General features: G+C 40.6%; 1 protein-coding gene across 1 annotated transcript in view; it reads left to right on the forward strand.

The window, feature by feature from the left end:
* Positions 1 to 20,160, forward strand: part of prdm16 (PR domain containing 16) — a 199,615-nt gene that overhangs the window by 80,029 nt on the left and 99,426 nt on the right. The gene's annotated exons all lie outside the window — the stretch shown is intronic.

The following is a 20,160-nucleotide window of genomic DNA, read 5'->3' on the forward strand; positions in this document are numbered from 1 at the left end:
AAAAGATGCATTTCAAACTATAACTTTTTAAACTATATGAAGTAAACAAGGATTTTTTTCTCTTAACATTGGCCAAATGATCAACCAGAACTATCTACAAAAAGACATTTTGTGGTGTTTGCTTTGTTTAAACAATTGTGATGATTGTGCCAGGACATCTCAGGGCTGATTTGTCATGACAACATGCCCGTTTACAAGGCCCCAGAGCATCTTCATAATACAGGTATACACGTTGATCCTCCAAGTAATGACTTCGGTTTCCCTCGTCCAAACACGCCATAAAAATTTGGGAAAACAGCTACAATTGATTCTCGTGTTGTTCTCTAACAAACAAACAAACAAACAAAGAACCCCTTGGCAGACGTAAATATTTGTGTTGTTGTTTGTTAAAATGTTCAAAGCATGTTCAGTGTGTGTGTGTTGGTGTGTTAATGTGATGAAAATATGCATCTATGTGAACATTCTGGCCTTCTGAACCTGGGATGCCCCCTGACAAACGCACATACGTGCGCAGAGGCACACACAAACATACGCACACACACACACAGTCAGAGGTGGGATCGCTGCAGGCGAAGAGGCAGGTCGGCAGCGATTAGAGGGCCTGTGTGTGTAATGGTTGCCATGTGCGGGCCCATCTCATCCACCATTACACATACACACACACAAACGACGCCCACCCCCTGAATCCCTCCAAGATACCGTACACTTTTAAAAACATTAGCCCCTAATGCTTTAATGCCCTCCCGTCAATGTGGGGTTTGACTACAGCTAAAATGGCAGACAGAGGAATGCTGCCTCGTGTTTGCTCAGTACATGAGGAAAGTCTCTGGGTTGGGTTTGAGTCCAAAAAATTATGGCACTTCAGCCACACCATATCATGGGTCAGAAAAAAAAATCATATTTTGCTTTGAAAACATGTTTATCTTTTAAGACTTCAACCATGTAACAGGGCCCAAAGCTGTGTACTTGCCTCAATACCACTATAAAGGTGTCCTTTTAAGAATCATTCACTCGTCACAAAAATTTAGCACATAATGAGTCTCTGAAGTCTTCCTATAAAACATTTCAACACATACCAGTATAACATTCAATGCTATATTTCGTAATTTACTATACTGCATATTTGGATGTTGTCAACTTTAACATGACCACCCTGTCATTGTTCACTCTGTCAGCATGATCACATATTTGACTCTTCCCATCTACATTGTCTGCTGGAGATTAATTTGAAACTGAAAAATTAAAAAACATGTTTTTTAATAGCATAAGACATACGTAATACAATGTATATCAAGTTTAATGAACATTTTACCTTTTTTGTTGCTATGGTAAAATCTCAAAGGCACATTATTGTGATATTGACTTATTTGCTCATGCATGAACATATGCTTGCATTCAAGATGCTGGCGTTTTACTATTCAATAACAATAATTGCCAGTGATGAGAATCATGGCACATGTTAGTAGGCTAGAGTAATGGCAGGGCTCAACTTCTTTATTTCACCCTGTGATTACATTGATACATCTCTCTACTTGCCTATTTTCCTTTTCTTTTTCCCTATGCACACATTCAGTATTGGCCACTGGATGCTAAACAACATCCTTGTGTGTGCAATTGTTGAATATAAAATGCCACGGGTGAGGACACAAAAACAAGTGTGTTATTGCAAGGGATTTATTGTGTCAACATTTGAGCAGCTACAGTCCATAGGGGGGAACAGTCTAGACTTTTTACGGACAAAGGGAGCGGGACAAGAGCCTGTTATTTAATGTACACTTAACCTTTGCATGCACCTCGTTAACCAAACATTTTTATCACGAAACACTCTCGGATTTCTTACAGTGATGATACTGTGTCCAAGTATCACCTTCACAGGACAGCCATGAAAAAGTCATTGTTTCCCCCCAAAGAGTTTATAGGGCAGGAAACTGACGTAGGAGACGGCGTCTTGATGTTGGCCCCTCTGAATATTGGCATTGATGTGTTAAAGCTTTCCAGGTGTCACAGACTCCAGCCGGCACACTGTCGGCCTGTCAGAAAGCAGCATGCCTTGGAACCTGAGGCTAACATGCACAGTGACACATGTGCACACACAGAACCAATGAGAAGTGGGCAAAGACCAACAGCAGTGCATGTTTTCACTGTCACAAACTGAGAGAATAAATTGTTTCTTGATTCCTGATTGGTGATTAGGGGGAGACTGTGTTAATGGGACTGTCGTTAACTTGACATTTGAGTGAGAAATTAAGCGTTTGGAGGTTAATATACTGTAGATGTGGCATGTGCTCAGCACAAAGGACTTTTATTGGCGAGGCAAGAGGCACACTGTTGTATTTTAATAGCATGCATTATCCATCATACCATGGAAGGGATGGATGTGTTTCATTTAGTCCTGTGAACCAACTCCTATAGAAAGTCAGGATCGGGCAGGCTTTAAAAACACATTTGGAGCCGCTTTGTACACTTTCAAACTTACTGTTGCATCGATGGCAAATTTTGTCATCAGGATTTGTGCACTTTCAACTAAGATTTGTGAAGGGGTTTTCCCTTAGTCTATGTCTCATCTCTTGGCAAAGTTCTATGGACACATTTTAATTTGATGTGTAATTGCAATAATCCTGCTGATTGACCGTATATGCCTCAATGTAGTTGATTTCATTCAATTATTGCTTTCATGGGTCAGTAAAATAACTTTTAACAGACTCAAAGAATGAACTTCCTACCTCGCCTTTGATCCCGACTGCCCCAATCTATCTCCGTCCAACTTTTGCCTTTAAACATTGACCACGGGGATCAATGTTTGAGGGATCAATGTAGAACGAGCTCTTGACTTCAGTCTCTCTTCTCAGTCTTTCTCCTTCACACTTGACTTGTCCCCTGAGTGTAGCCAATTAATATTGCTGGTCCATTTGCCGTTGAGTGGAATGCAGAAGGAGACTTGTATAGGGGTCCTCAATGAACTGGGCCGCTGTTGGCCTCAATACCAATTAACAAAGCTTTTAATTATGGTTGTAATCAGAGCTGCTGAATACGTGTATGTCCTGCTGAGATGTGCAGACACACACAAACACATGCACACAAACACAAGCACTCAATGAGCAAAGATGGAAAAAGCCAGCTGTCTTTGCTCTTCTTTCTTGATATTTAGACCTGTGTGACCAATTAAGGGTGGTTGACAACATATCTGGGCCCAAAATAGCTCAAACACATTATTTGGAACTCATAGCAGTCCAAAGTACAAGCTCCCGCTATCCAAAAACATGAAGCAAGAGGAAGAGAATGTCTGCTGCTGTGTTATGCCAATTTCCCAAGCTGAGTATAAGTTGGGCTTTTTTTCTAATAGGGAAGAAGACAAAAGAACAATTCTGTTGAGATAGAAAAAACATAAAAGGTCAGTAATATATAAGCTTGAACATTGGAGAGATTTTTTTCTGAACTATGCTAATGTACATTTTGTCTAAGAGGCAGAACAGCTGCCACATACAACACAATGGGAACAGTAGAACCTGAGAGTGTATTTGCTGTTCTGGAATCAGTTTGACCTTGTGACTCAAACGTTCAGTGAGACTTAGAAGACTTTCGATAACCGCAAAAAGTCAGTTTTGGCAAAAGACTTAAGACAGTTGTAACTGTGTATAGTAATACCTGATCATGCTGCACATTTTACTGCTACAGATAACCCCAGAATGATTGATATTTTCCTTTATTAAATTGTGCCATTTGAGGTCTCTCATCAAAAACGGTTATATAACTTGCTGGTGAAAATATGAGTCTACCGAGCCTGCATCAGGGTATCGAAAGGTTTCATATAGCAGCGACCACCTAGTTCACATAGCTGTCTGTGATTGATTTCAGCTAAATGCCCCATTGGTTACCATTGATGAGTTTTTGGTTCAGATTTCAGTGCATTTTAGAAGACATAGTGGTTCACCTAGTCGACATTTGAGCAGTTGGTGCGGGATGGATTTTCACGAATGTCTGTGTTGTGACTGTGATTGACTAGTGGCCTTTCCAAGGTCCGCTGTGATAGGCTTCAAATGAAGTGATGAGTTGTTGTAATGAATTTAATAGGAATCACTTCTACTGCTGTGCTACCAGGAATTACCAAGAGAAAACATTTTTGAATGTGATGATTTCAGTTAAAAACAACAATTGTCTACTTGGAAATGTTGGTAAAGTATTGCATATTTTTGTGGTAAAATGTTTCAGCACAGTGAGAAGTGTGCTTGCCAACATTTTACACCACATCTCTGTGGGGCTTTGTCTTTTGGACAGTATAGATGGAATCTTGTTCACACACAAAAATAAAAACTTTCATGCTCACCCTACGTAAACAGAGACAATAAAATATAGTGCAGACTTACAGAAAGTGTTCTACTTTAACTCGCAACATGAACCCTTGAAGCTGGCATGGCCAACACTCAGGAAACAGTCGTCTGTCTTACAGCTTTACAAGCACACCGTCATCTTCTTTTTCTCTTTTTGCCTTCTTTTGGAGTCTCTTTGTCACTTTCCAACTCTCTTGCACTTCCTGTAACCCTGGTAGCCTTTACTCCTTTGACTGAGAGAATTTGTAGTGGCAATGCATTGCCAGGGTTTTGTCACACTCAACTGGCTTCTTGTTTGCTTCAACTAATTGAAATGCACCCTTTTGTTTGTCATTACTGTCTCTCTGTTCAATGTTTATGGTTTTACACTGGTGATGCCCATGAAGTTTATTGAGGTAACCAAAATATTAGCTTGCTCTCATTATGTTGCAGTAAAATTTTACATCACTGCAAACTGCAATTACAAAAAGAAAGATGTTAAATACCTTTTTGGTAGTGTGAATGCTGGTCACTATTATGTGAAGTCAAACTATTTGATTGAATATGCCTTTGTTGTACAAATGGTCAAAATGTGACCTGTTAGCTGTGATAAGTTTTTGCTCAACAAAATTAGCTGCTGTAATAAAGAATATAACTGGATTTTTGTTGTTTTTGATTAGCTTTATTAATCGTGATATTTTAGTGGTTCTGATAGATTCTTCACCTGATTTACTTTGTTAGATCAACTGGAATGTCTACACACACAAACCTAACCTAATTAAAATGGTCAGGTTAAGCAGCCCAGCAGAGTGGGATCTCAGACAGGAGGAGAAGGGAGGGTGGGTAGGTTTTGTCGTGGGTGCAAATCTCATCTCACTTAAACTGCATAGAGATTAGAGAACTTTTGCAAGATATTAGCTGTTAAAAAATGAGAAAAATGTCCTAAGCCTCTTGTACAAGTGTTGGAGCTAGTCAGACAAGGCTGTCTTTTGTTTCACAGATAGAGGAACAGAGTATAGAATCAAAAAGTGATTAGTGTGTATGTACGTGCGTGCGTGCGTGCGTGCGTGCGTGCGTGCGTGCGTGCGTGCGTGCGTGCGTGTGTGTGTGTGTGTGTGTGTGTGTGTCTGCGTGTAAGATGCTGGGCAATTGCCAGGCTATTTCACTCTTGGGTGTGTCTTTGTGTGTGGCTCACAAGTGAGTATAATAGTTGGTTCTTAAAAAAACAGGAAAAGAGAAGTTCAGGTAAATATTGGACCATTGATATTAAATAAAAGATAACCAGCTCCAAATTTTAATTTGGATAAGATTGGTAACATACAGTCTGGAAGTTGTATGTGGGTTCAGGCGGACAAGGCTCCCAGGACAGAAAGATTCACGAACTGTATTCATGACAGCCTTTAAAGATGGAGAACAGATGATCAACAATGTCGGATTTCTAAACAAAAAGATCTTCACTGAGCGATCTGCGTTTAAACAAGTGCTGATTATGATGATCTGTTTATTACATTGGGCAGCAAGATGTTCTGATGCAAGTTTGTCAAATGGAGAAGAAGGGTATCATGCAAGGGTCAACACTATCATCAAAAGACACGGACATGCCATATTTTCATTATAGAACATTGATTTGCTTATGAACTCTGTCATGGTATTCAATCATTATACAATGTAAATTGTGTTCATAATTAACACCTGAAAACTATAGCCACGATAATGGATAGTCATGTAAATACCTGTAAATGTCTTACTGGATACATTGCATATGTCATCCACAGATGCTGTTTTGTGAATAGAACACCGTTCATTTGATTGACATTTCAATTTTGTGTGTGCCAGTACATGGCATCTCACCATACTCATCCTCAAGTAATAGCATTTTTCTTTTTCTTTCTTTTTAACCTACCATTGCGTCCTAAGCCCCATCCCTGAAATGCAGCTGGGCCAATTACAGTGCAGCACAGAAAAAAATCCATTAAATTTAATGTATTATTTGAGGTTATTTTAAAGCTGATGCTTTTGAATGATTTCATAGTTGATACAGAACCAAGGGGCTTTACGGGACTAACGTTGCTCTTATCCTCAGTAATATCCTCAGTGTCTTATTTGTTAAGCCATGTAGTGATTCCTTATTCTTGTGTGTTAGCTTTCTTTTGTATTTGTCTTGTATTATGACTGTATTTCCCTGCGTCGCTATGTTACGAGGGATAAAACCTTCAAAGACATATTGCAGTTGGAGCAAAATTCGCGTTATTGTTTATTGTTCATTGGATGCCCATGCAATGTACAAGCGCTAATCTTCCCGGGGTCCATACAACACGATATTAAGAATGGTATGAGTTGTGGCCAATGTGCTTCCATTGCTCATCTAAACACACAGTCGTCCTCTCATTGCTCCCTCAGTCTGATAGACAGACAGACAGACAGACAGAGTCCAGGCCATGTGAGTGTGTCATATGGAAGAGATTTAGTGCTAATGACACCCCCCCACTCACATACACATACACCAAAACAGCCTTCTTCCCCACCACCTTGTATCAAGCCTGTGCCATCTATTCCTCAAGCCTCCACCCTCATCATTCTAGTGTCATTGCAGTGTAAGGTCCCATGACCTCACCCATCCAGGAAATCTCAGAATCTAGACGCTACATACTTTGTACCCCTGTGGTACAACTACAAACACTGTATTGTAACGTGCAATTTGAATATTTTTTACACTCAGTAATACCATCATGAAGAGTAAGAAAATGAAACAAATTGCACTGTACTATAAATTGCTCAATTAAATGATACATATTTTACAAAAACAGAGACCAAGAACAGTAGCGCTCAGATTCGCACCTAAAATCCTCATTTCCTAATCATGTTGGCCCATAGTTAACTTTTTAATTTCACCGAAAATCAGCATTAACACCCAAGCTACGTAAAATAAATTATTTTAGCCTCCAAGCTATCTCTTGACGACCAATGTTGAGGCTCTCAGCGCCCTCCAAATGTTTGGCACGATATGTGTGGCCAGTCCTTTGGGGCTTGACCTCAAATTTGACCTTCAATCCGCCTGTCAAGCCCCTCGCACTTCTCATATCTGTGTTGGACTGATGCTGGCATTCTTTCACGTTAGCGCATCGCAGCGCTACAGATAGGTCTGCCAGACACCCCCTGTGCTTCATGGGTATCGCTAACGCACACACACACACACACACACACGCACACGCACACACACACACACACACACACACACACACACACACACACACACACACAGTTAATTGGTAACTAAAGTTTATGGGTAGCCTGGATCTCACAGTTGGACGGCACCATAGTGAGAAGTCGGCTTTTGGTGAGTTCCGATCCTGCGTATGGAGCGTGGTGCTATGTGAGATTAGAAGCATTATTTGTGCTGATTTTACTTCTTAGGCATTTGTGTTGTGACATTTCTGTTCTTTTTGCTCCATGGTACGGTTGACTGAGCAGGATGATCATCCTACGTTTAGAATTAGGAAAAGACAACATTTTTATTTGGTTGACACGGAAGTTGTGGTTTCTCTTTATTTCGCAGATATTTACAACACTTTTATTGCTTTTTTCACTTACACTATCCTGAGCGTAATCTATGTTTATTGCACAATACGTGTTGTTGGGTGTTATTTGGTCCCTTTTGACTGGCCGATCAATATCAATAAAGCGCTCTAGTTATCTATTTTACCCTTGTCCAACAACCTCGAGATCAATACTCATCCATCATGGCTTCACCTGCTGAATGTTATCGCTTGTGCTGGGATTAATTTGCCTCACAAGTTACCCGGACATTTTCTCCTATCCTGAGATATGTAGGTTAGACGGAGAGGTCTGCCTCGGTGCTCTTGGTCTTCACGGTCTCTTTCAAAATGTCATACAGGCAGCGTTTGAAGTACCTTGTTTCAGAAATGTTAAATGTGAAAACATTGCACCTCGTTACCTTCATTTTAATTGCACTAAATAGGTTTTTCGGTTTCACGTAAACAATCTTATGTTCCCATGTCACACTAGAGTGCAGGCTCATCTATATCCCACTCTGTCACACTACCCCAGCAGGGTCATCCTTCACACCTTTCTCATCCTTCAAGTGCTGACCACTCTCCTCCATCAGTCTATCAGGCCAAAACTTGACCTCTCACCTCTACGGGCCCGCCTACCTTGTTACTACTAACCCTCGATTGATTGTGTTGCTTGACCAGCTTTGAAAGCACCTCAAAGGAAATGCTGGGAAGCCTCCTTCATATGTGAAGGGAAGATCAACATACATGTGATCATTAAGGTATGATTGTGCAAGCTAATAAGAGTCAATGTGAGATAATAATGTTCTAACTTTTTTATCATGTTTCTTCAAACTACAGTGTCTGAAATGGCTTAGTGTTATGCAGTGTACTTCTATACCTCTTCAAAGAGCAGCTACAATATTAAACATTTTTTTTAATTAATACCGCACCCAAAAAAGAAAAGGCCTATATATAGAGCAATCTGACATCAGCCAAATGTGACCGATGCCTACCCACTGTGGCACTGCGCTGAAAAAAGCAGACTGACGCTTACCTTCTGCGCATGCGTAAGATATCCATCCATACCAGCGGTCACTGTCCCTCATTGTTAGAAGAAGCTAACCAGAAAGCTCTTTTCAAGAGCGGGATATAAATACGTAAACATTCCGTATGCATTCCGCTAGATTATTCGCTGACAATGAATTCCTACATGAAGCAAACCCTAGGTCTTTTCTGAGGTGTTATTCAAGTTCTGCTGACCAAGCATCATTATTAAGAGGAACATTGTCACAGGGGAGCGCCACGTGTGCATCTAATACTAGGCAATGTTTTTTTTTCTTTAAAACCAGAAATTGTGTCTCTGTCATCCATTACTCGTCCTTGTACCTCCATTCCTGCTTAATGCTCAGACTGATGAGCCCAATTTGGCCTGCTTGTGCAGCAGGCCAACTTGATTAATGACTCTGGAAGATCTCCGTTGCGTCCTTTTTTCACGCACGCTGCCACTCGCACACACACACACACACACACACACACACACACACACACACACACACACACACACACACACACACACACACACACACACACACACATGCAATAGCTTTGTAATTGATGGCACAATTTTTACCATTTGCAAACCAAATGTGCACCTCTCTTTCTTTTCTTTTTTCAGACTTACCTACTTTCTGTCTTGCTTCTTTTCTTTCCACACCCACCTTTTCATTAGGCAACTGTCACCATGATATGCAGGCTGGGGTGGCCTTGTGACACACTCACAAAGCAGTATAAATATTTGATTAGTCTTAATGGAAATCATCGCCGCTCACTAATTGCATGCACATATTATCTGAGGTGGGCTATCAAAAGCGAACATCAACTTTGATCCTTCCCCATCCCCACCTCTCCTCTTTTCTTTAGTCCACCTCAGCCTTTCTGGCTCTCTCTTGTTTATGCAGTTTATTTTTGGCCGTATGACTTTATCTTATGGGCTGCCCCCCCTTCTCTCTCCAACCAACTCGAGGCCTTCCTGCCTTTTCTTTTCCAGCAGTGTTGTTGGTACGCCGTTTGTATTTTATGACTAATATGTTGCGTTTTAGATCCTATCTCCTGGTGTGACCCTTGCAAAATATTATTGTATAAATTACTCATAACATGATAACATTTGAGATCAATTAGTATCAGTTAAATGGTTATCCTTTCACTGGAAATGACACGAGAAAGTTGAAAGGAGCTGTAAGGAGTTGAATTACTAAAGCACACTGGCCTAAGGAGCCAGCCAGGTAAAACCTGAGGGCTTGCAAACACTTCGAGGTCAAATGGAGGTCAATGGGGCTTCTTTAATTAAAACGTTAGTGTCGTCATACTTACGTATCTTTACCACTGAGGTTATCTTTTAAGCACTGTCAGTTAGCTGTAAATTTAAATGAAGGAAGCTTTACGAAGTGACAACATTAAATTATTTTATGTGTGGATTAATAATGAACTTTTTACCCACACATACTATACTTGTTGAAAGGAGAAACCCCGTCAGTGAATACCGCAGTAATATTGCAGTTGGTGGTCAGTGTCATCTTTGGCAAAGGTCTTCACTGTGCTAAATTTCAGATTATATTTTTATTTATAATTTCCATTTTCTTACGAGGAATTTATCTTGGTTTTAAAACAAAGTTTATGTTTTTGCTTTTCAATGCTCCATTGTACCTTCCTACCTTAACTGATAGTTTCCACAATCAAATTTGATCTCCATGTGGCGCTTCCTTTATCTTCATCCTGTTTTTATTTGCTTGTTGTTATTTACAGAGCATCTCTCTCCCGCAGAGATCCGCGGCATTGTTTGGTGTCGCTTCTCTTTTCCCATTCCCTCACCCTTTCTGGACATTCCCATTTAACCAAAGACAAAACAAGTTAATGAGATCGGAAGTGCGGGCCTATCAAAGGGGAATCAGTATTCAAATCAAGACCCTGTCTGAACACAAACAGCAGGAAGCCAAACAAGAGGCTACTACTGCTGAATAGGAGGATGGGGTGATGGGGGAAAGAGTGAGCGAGCGAGAGAGAGAGAGAGAGAGAGAGAGAGAGAGAGAGAGAAGAGAGAGAAAGAGAGAGAGAGAGAGAGAGAGAGAGAGAGAGAGAGAGAAGAGAGAGACTATTTAGCACAACCTTGAGCTCCTTACAGTGAGTGTAAGGTTGTGCTGAAAAAGGTTCATGCCTCATTTGCAGCGTTTGTCGTTTAGAAGTTTCTTCATTCTTAAAAGTTGCCACTAATGTTGGAAAAGAAGCTTCAAGTCTGTACATTCTTAGTTGCTGCGTTGTTACTCGATGAACTAAATGTCACCACTAATAGAATTAATAATCTAAATCATAGTCTGTCGAATAAAAATGTATATTTCTACTGAGCGCAATAAAATAGTAAGACTGGAGAAGACATACAATTAAATTAATAGATAGAGGTGGTAAAAAGTTTCTTTTGGGTACAGGTGCATCATTTTGATCCGAGGCCATTGCATCTATTCTCCATCTTTTAATCCATATCTTTTAGTCGTCACTCGTATTTGCTATCTGTAGAGGTAATATTTAGGGCCCCAGACTGTGTTAGACTACACTCTAGGGAGGCAGAAGAACGGTAAAGAAGGGAACACGGCAGAAGATGAAGGATGCGGAAGGGAGGGGGTGTCACTTGGGTATAAAGGTCCCATTATCTCGTGTAGAGGGCCACCTGAGCTAAAGACAGCCATTTGTTCCCAAATCGACCTGTCGACCCCCACCTAATTACCAGCCAATTATTTCCAAATGTCTCTCATTCACCGCGCAGGCTGAACACTTAAGGGAAGGAGAAATGGAATGGCCTTGCTGCACTTCCACTTCTACTTTGTCTTTCTTTGTGGATATGTGAAGCACAAAAAAGATTTCGATAGTGGCTAACAAAATGGACCACCTGTCATGAAAACAAGACGACTCAATTCTTGGGGAAAAAAAGTCATATAGTGGTCCAATACAAATATGTTAAGCACTGTCTGTATGAACATGTGCATAAAAAACGATGTGATTGGCACACATCTCATACCCATTCCCAGTTGATTGTGTAGTTAATTATGCACGGAATTGACTGACCATACTGTACCCTAAATGTGTGCCCATGTTTGTGAAGAGGGACAGATTAAGAGTGTCTCATGCTGACATTTTGGCTGATAAAGTGTAGCACAGCGGGTGGCGTGTGTGTGTGTGTGTGTGCGCGCGTCTGTGCGTGTCTGTGTGTGCGTGTGAAGTTCCAGCTCTCCTAAACCAACTTCATCTTTCTCTCTTTTTCTGTCTCGCTCGCTCTTTTGCTCTCTCTCTCTCTCTCTCTCTCTCTCTCTCTCTCTCTCTCTCTCTCTCTCTCTCTCTCTCTCTCTCTCTCTCTCTCTCTCTCTCTCTCTCTCTCTCTCTCTCTCTCTCTCTCTCTCTCTCTCTCTCTCTTTCTCTCTCTGTCTGTCTCGCTGCGTGTCTCTCTCCTTCTCTGTCTGGCACCGGGCTGTCTCAGCAGCCCGATGGATATCGAGCTGACCCAAAGGAGAAGAAGGCTGCGCCCCTGTTCCCAGAATTCTTTGTGGCCGGCCTCCATTGTTCACCGCCACTTGTATACAGTATTGTTGCTGATTGTGAGCCTCCCCTCTCTCTGGCCGCACGGCTGGCCGCAAAGTGCGAGCAGGGCAGCGCTGGCCGAGAGAAGGAGGAGGATGAGGAGGAGGGGAGAAGTCAGCATTGTGTCCCTCGCTCGCCATTGTCCCGCTTTCCCATCTGTTTCCTTCTCTTCCTTCCTGTTTCTGTGGGATAGCAAACTGATTAGTAAGAACGAGGCTGTGGCTCCTAATAGGGGAAGTCATGGCCGGGAAATAAGAGGGATCCGTCTGAGATATCATCTGACTGAGTGGTGCAATAGTTTTGAACTCTGACACCTTGTTGCTGACTGGAAGCTTTGATCAGGAGCAAGCGGGAATACGCCATTTCGATGCATTGCCTTCACTTGCCATCATTCATTGATTGGTTTTAAAGATGATGTTTCAATCTGCAGTATTTTCCTTTGGCAAGGGACGTGTTTCCATCCTGCTTGTTCTCAGCATTATGCTAGAACAAATTATGGTGTACATTTTGGATAAAGTTGTTGATCTGAAAATGTGTGTGCCTGTCAGTCTTACTATCCATATGTTTTTCTTTCTATCCATCTGTTTGTTTTATAACATACTTATATTCATTTCAGTACGGCAGCTCATTAGAATGATAACAAAAGTTCAAATCAAATAAATCATGACGTTTCCTGTGCAATCTACAACGGCCCCCTAATATACACTCGTATTCTGTACATGTTCTAAAAAAAATCCCGCATTTGCCCACTTTTGTGTCGAGCCTTGGTCTGTGCAGTGCGTGTGTTCCTCTGATTGTCGACTGAGCCAGGGCTGCTTAACAGACTCCTGGCTGATCTAGAAGCTAAGTGGATTAGCATATCTCCCATGTCAGTTGCATTTGTAGTGACAGCCTGATGACACGGGATTGTATGATGGCTGCGACCCACCTGACTGGCTGAGCTCGGGCCTCCCACAGGTGGTCTCCCTATTGGAGAGGGAGGTGACACCAATAGTTGGATTTATGGGAGCCGGATTTGGGTTCGAGATAATACACATTACAACGTACATGCTTTGCTTTGTCTCGTGTATAGTTTACTTTGATGAGATGGCAAAGCATTGTGACACTTATCAAATGAATAAATGATTTAACCACATTTTAAAAAATGTTAAAATAGTTTCTAACCAGATTCAAGAAACATAAAATGTTAATAGCCAATAAATAGACTACAACTTGTTAAAAAGTTTAAAAATATATATGTATTTGTTTGTTAGTTTTCTTTATGTTTGCACTTAAATAAGTTAAATGGTATGATCATTTCAAAGTGGTTTGAGCATATTCCTCTAACAAGCATCAATGTGTTTATTTTTTTTTAATGAAAGCAACCAATGTTTCTCCTACAACTACTTCTGCTACTATGACTAATGATGATAGTCCATTATTTTTGCAGCTCCACACCCTTATTTCTTGCGCCACCTACAGTTCATCCCATCTTGAGTGCTTCATTCTGCTACAACTCAATTTTCTTTGCACTTATTTGCCACAGTATGACTCACATGCCAACGCTCACTTTGGCACATCCAGCGCCCCCTCCACCGTTTGCGTGCCGGCCTTACGAGGCGATGCAAACACTTTTGTCAGGGTGATTAATAGCATGCTGGATTGCCGTTAATTCACTGGCTAATGACTGGAGGGAGAGTGGGTGAGGAGAAGAGAAGAGCAGAGCGGAGCGAGACTGGCGAGTAATAGACTGATGTATGAGTGGACGCTGCATGCAGTGGCAGAGGTGAATATAATTACCTCCATCATCACGTAAGGACATCTTCACTGATACAATATGCAGGTTTAGCAGGCCCAAAATATATATCTATATCTATATAGATACATAATGTATATATATATATATATATATATATATATATATATATATATGATAGCCTTATTTATTATGTCTAATAAATAAGTACATAAAGCGATGAAGACAAAGTGATCCATTTGAGCATAGCATTTTTACATTTTTAGGATCACACATCAAGAAAAAGATAAGACTTTGAAAAACCATGAAACAAAACGCCATGGGTCACTCTGCACCCAACTCTTTATTAGCCCCATTTAATAGGAGTGGATGAGTTTGTTGTGTGGGCTGTCTGTCGCTGCGCTTGCTTTGAGGGTTCCCCAAAGGCTTGTTAAATGAAGTTGCACCGGCAACACACACACACCCGGCCTGATGTGTTATAACTATTCATCTGAACGTTGGAGGACATCTTTGAGTTTCTACAGCCATCCTTGTAAAAGTGCCTTCCACTTCTGACTTGACATGTTAAGCTGTCACCAAATGAAATAATGTTCTATAGATTTTATTGATTGGCCCCTCTGACTATTGACACAGTTCTCAGTCTTCCTTTGTCCGACAGTCCGTGTATCTATAAATCAGATTTTAGTGAGCTGCTATGCACACTGTTAAAGGGGACTGCAATTCTTTATGTATTTTATTTAGGAAAGGTGTTCCATGTCAGATAACATCCATTGGTACTCATCGCTGCACTCGCTGAACATCTTTCTAATGGTGTCGAATTAAAAAAGTATCATTTTATAAAGGCAGTGTTTCTGTTTCTCAATTGGTTTTGCAGGTGTACCTAATTTGTCATACTCATCTTTTTACATGACTCCCTCTCCCATTCCAGTCCCCTCCCCCTGGGTGATGTTTCCGACTCAATTTGGCAAATGTAACTCGATATTGATTATTATTAATATTTATCATGCTCGTGAATATGTTTTGCTATGGTGCTATTAATCTCCCCTGTTAATAAATGTCTGCACAAGCCTTGGCCACAGGCCCTCTTGGGAGCGCAGGGCCACCACACACAGCAGGAGACTGTGCACACGCTGTCTTCTATTTGCCTGGAGCCTCCATCGTGCCTTTTACCATAAACACTTGTGCACGCACACATACACACACGTACACACACACATGCACATGCACGCTGCTGGATGCAATGCCTTGAGGCCTTTTCAGCACAAATAACACATCAATACATCAACTATGTTGTTTCAGTGTAACACACAAACACAAGTGTGTAAATGTATTTTTTGTCTGTGCAAATGCAATACAATACAACTCTACTAAGTGTTATACAGTGCATACACACTTGTGTTGCAATAACAATATTTTTATTGGCACATTTGATTAACCTGGTGGCACAATGGACTGAGTTTGAAATGGAGAACCGTGTCAGGATTTCAAAATGGTGACTATTTTTTATCCTTAAAGTATTATAATATAATTGCTGTCAGTTAAAAAAAAAAAAAACGGTAACTTTGTATGTATTTAGCACAGACCAAAAACCTATTTAAGTAAAGTCCATCAATAATTGTTTTTTATTTGCTTTTTTAAGAAACGCACAAAGAGAGTTAAGCAAATCAAAATGGCTCAAGTGTTATTGGGGCTGAAACGATTAATCGAACGGCCAGTTTAATTGGCCGATTTTTACACTCGAAAAAAGAAATCAGATTTTTTTTTTTTGCAGATTTTTTTTGCAGGTCCCTTATACATTTCCACAGTACATTATGACACAATATTAATGACATTCACATAAACCCCCAAAAATAAAATCAACATATCAGCCAAATATTTCTGATTTGTTTCTCTCCGTTAGATGATAAAAAGAATTGTAAACAGTCAAATGTTCTTCCTTTTATTCTTATACTTGTTGTAAGACTTACTGTCTTTAAAAGACTACAAAGAAGTTATTTTTTTTTTATTCGATGTGTTCTTTATTTAAAAGGCAGACTGATTGCTATCAGTGTTTTTTGTTCTGCCAAATATCTATACAATTTTGTCAAAATAGTTGCTAGAAAAAAAGTCCTCATAGTCCTCTCTCATCATGGCCTCAGTCATATGCACAGTTCAGCACTGTATATTTATAAGCAGAGGGTATATGTATGCACCTCTGTAAGGGAATACATATGTGCCTCTTGGAGGCTGCGTTTCCTCACTCATCTCCTCCATTTGCGTCCTCCATATGCTCGCTCCTCATGCACTCATTCACTGTGAGGACGCCCAGTTTGAGCTCTGCATATTGCTTGGAAATGTTCCCTGGTGCTTTTACAAGGGGAAACAGTGCGGTGTTTTCATTCGGAGTGGCTTGCTGCTATTGTAGCTGACTGTGCCCTCATTGCACTCTCACTACTTCCATGTAAACACACACACAAAATACACACCTTTCCTCCAACTAGCCGCCCCCATTTAAGTCATTTCTTTTTTTCTTTATGGACTGCCTGGTAACATGCTTCCATGTGTACGTCATCTTGAATAAGCGGCACCCCTCGGTGGAAAAATACACCATACGGGTTTTCAGTTTTCACTCACACACTCTCGCTGTTTGAATTTGTTGACTTGATTTTGACGGCTTCATCTCTGCTGCTTGGGCACTACCTGGTAGTCGTGTCATGGCCAAGTCTTGTAGTGTCGTGATTCCCAACCACTGTGCCGCAGCACAATAGATTGCCACGATAGCTTATCAGGGTGTTTGGTGAGAATTTACACAATTCCACTTAATTGCTCCGAAAATTATTATTTATTTACTACGGCAAATGATGTATCTTTGTTTATCTAACTATGTCAGAAACTATGTAGTGACAGTCATAACAAGAAAATGCTTCTTCATTAGATAGCAGCAGGTACATAATTGACCAGATATTTTTCTCGTGTAAAATATGTACCTTGGCTCATTAAAACTTGGGAAACTCAGCTACGGTTTGAAGTATAGCAAAAGCAGAGACGACCTGGTTGTATTTCCATTTTATTGCGGTCCTCAATGTTATTTGTCTCATTACTTTGGCCAACATGAAAGTCTCCTTCCCCTCCACTATTGCAGGTTGCAAGCATGTCGCAGTGCATTAATTCAGTGTGATGTGAATTTGACAGTTTATGGCTGGAAAAACAACCACTCCAAAGCAATCTGGAATGGTGCCATGCAAAAGCATCATAAAGTGTCACGATGGCCAATAGTGTGCGTGCACCTCACTTTTCCAAGGGCACGTGTGCTCTTCAAAATGTTTTAGTCACGTATTTCTGAGTTCATTTTTTATTTCTGTCTGAATCCACACTTTCTTGCCATTTCCCTCCTTCCACGAGACACACTTTTCTCCCCATATTTGGAGTCATTCTGCATAGTTTGGACATTTCCTTGGCCTTTCGTTTTTGAATTGAACCAGATCACTTTACGGGTGGAGAACGATCCTGTGTGTGTGTTTGTGTGTGTGTGTATTGGACAGGGAAATGGGACGCGTGTACTTTATGATGGCCGTCACTGGTGTGCACGTCCTATTTCCAGCTCTCTTTTATTGTTATCTGAGCCACAACCATGCTCTTGCAAACCATGTACCTGGCTCTGAAACCATAAACTATTGTTGACTTCCATTGGAGCTTGGATTTGCAGAGGTTTTCAATGTTTGTATGTCTGCCTGCAATTAGAATTGTTTATTTGATTAGAATTTTCAGAGATTCCTTGTTATTTTTCCCCCACTAAATGAGTGCATTGGGTCCCATTTTGAGATTTCTTACCAGATGTAATCTATGCAGTGAATTTTGTTCCTCAACCCAGGTTAACAGTCCAACTTATTCTGCAGGCTACAAAGCATGTGTTTGTGTACGTCCAGGCAGACAGCAGAAAATGACGGCAGATCTGTATCTCACCGCGTTTAAGTCTGGAGTGCTCTGATTGAACTCAACCACAAAACACTTTACCCGTTGTAAGACCCTACGATCAAACCGCTGATTTTCAGCTGCATGTCAAGTTATTTTGTCATGGTAAGACTGATGACTGTTATCATGATTTTTTTTTTTTATATTTATCCACTTACCTTTGCAAATTGACTTATTCATTCTTTGCCGCGCATTTTCATTCAACTGTATTAGTGCCGTTGTGCACCAGTTACATGATATCATCTTTACCAACCACCGTTTGATCTCCTGTCTTTGAGTGAAGTAGCAGCTCCTTCAGATGCAAACAGATGTTTGTGCGGTCGGCTTGCATTGAAGCTTATGCATGCCTTTGTTAGCGCGAGCGTTGCTACAAAGCAACAGATTTTGTGCATTTATAATTGATCAAGTCAAATTGGATGCCTTCATGTGGCTTGTGCCTGGCTCTCAGGTGGAGTTTTCCGCTGGAATAACAGCCACTGAATACAAGCAGCCCATTGTAGCCACAGCCAGCATCGGGACCCCCAAGGTGCGAATTAATGATTGACCCCTGATGTAATCAGGATAAATAGCTGCCCGTAAAAGAGAAGGAGATGGCGAGAAGAGCAGAGAGAGAAAAAACAACATCGGCAGCCAGAGAGAGGAAGGCACTATCTGGCCGCGCTGTTTTTTTTTAGAGGTCCTTTGGGAGGCGAAGCTAACATCTCTCCTTTGGCTGTCTGAGACGCAGAACTAACAGAGATGTTTAAAAGCAGCCCAGTCGTCACTTTTCTTCGCCTCCTCCTCTTTCTCATCTTTCTTTTAACTGCTGCCTTTTACAGCCGAGAGCAGGGACTCTTAAACGGTATATTTAAACTGTAATAGGGGTCTGGAATAATAATTACCCGTTTACATGTTTTTCGCCCAGAGTATTTGCAAATGTTAAGGTTTGCAAAAGAACATTTCCTCTTTTTTTATTTATTTCATACCTCCACCAGATCTTTATTTTTTATATCATATAGCTTGGCTATAAATGTTTGGATTTATTTTTGGGTGAAGGGAAGTGCTTACTCTTGAAGGTGGTGTAATGTTGAAACCATTTGGGAGAGACTGGTTAAAAACCTATTTCCTAAACCTTTTAGCCACACAACCTGGTTGATGGTTTTCAGGCATCAAGTGATCATGGAATGTCGCCAAACTTTGTCTACTTTGACACAATAGTGTGACATGATTAGTGATTAAGGCCAAAAACATAATCTTAGGAAATTATTTCTTGTTCATTAAATAGAAAACACTTATGATATAGTAGTCTCAAATTTAAAATTAGAATTGAATTGAATTAGGAAATAAGGACTAGGTATTTCAGGTAAAAGAAAAATGTGTAAAGATGAAGTCTATAGCCTACATATTAAACCAGAGTTAAGAAATAAACTACATTTTCAATGTTTACATGCGCAACCTTAAATTTGTATTTTTTTGCAAAATGCAGGTGATTTTTACCTTTTTGTGCAATTTAATGTAGTATATATGAAGACTGTGCATTCAGTCAAGTCATCTGGGCACTTTTATGTGCATGGAGGCTTAAGCCAGATTTAATAGATTTTCCGAGGCTGTCTCTACGCTTGTCAAAATTGCTCTCAGTGGGTCAAGTGTTAGCGAGAGTGGAGGAATGAACGAAGGGATAGCAATGGAGAAAAAGTGTTTAACAGCCTGAAAACATTTTTGATTGTACAGTGGGAGCTGTGCGCCTGATCCCAACTCCAATGAAATGGTGATCATTAAAGAAAAAAAAGTATTTTCCCGTCAAAATGGCTGGATGACGCAAAATCGGTCATAAAAGGCAGACTTTTACTGCTATAACTTTATGTGATACGTCTCCTAGAGCCTCGTGGAGCGGCTTCAGCTTTGCCAAGCACTGGACAGCCGCTGTCCCGTGCTTTGCTAGTTTTACGTTTCACATTAAAAACTTACATGTCAGTTAATTTAACAGCGTTCACAGGCCACATCTGTCGGCGGGCAGGAGGCCAAATATTTAGCACAGAACAAAAAGATG

Source organism: Syngnathus leptorhynchus, chromosome 1 (assembly GCF_054491065.1).
Source record: "Syngnathus leptorhynchus isolate UIUO chromosome 1, UIUO_Slep, whole genome shotgun sequence".
Taxonomy (NCBI): Eukaryota; Metazoa; Chordata; class Actinopteri; order Syngnathiformes; family Syngnathidae; genus Syngnathus; species Syngnathus leptorhynchus.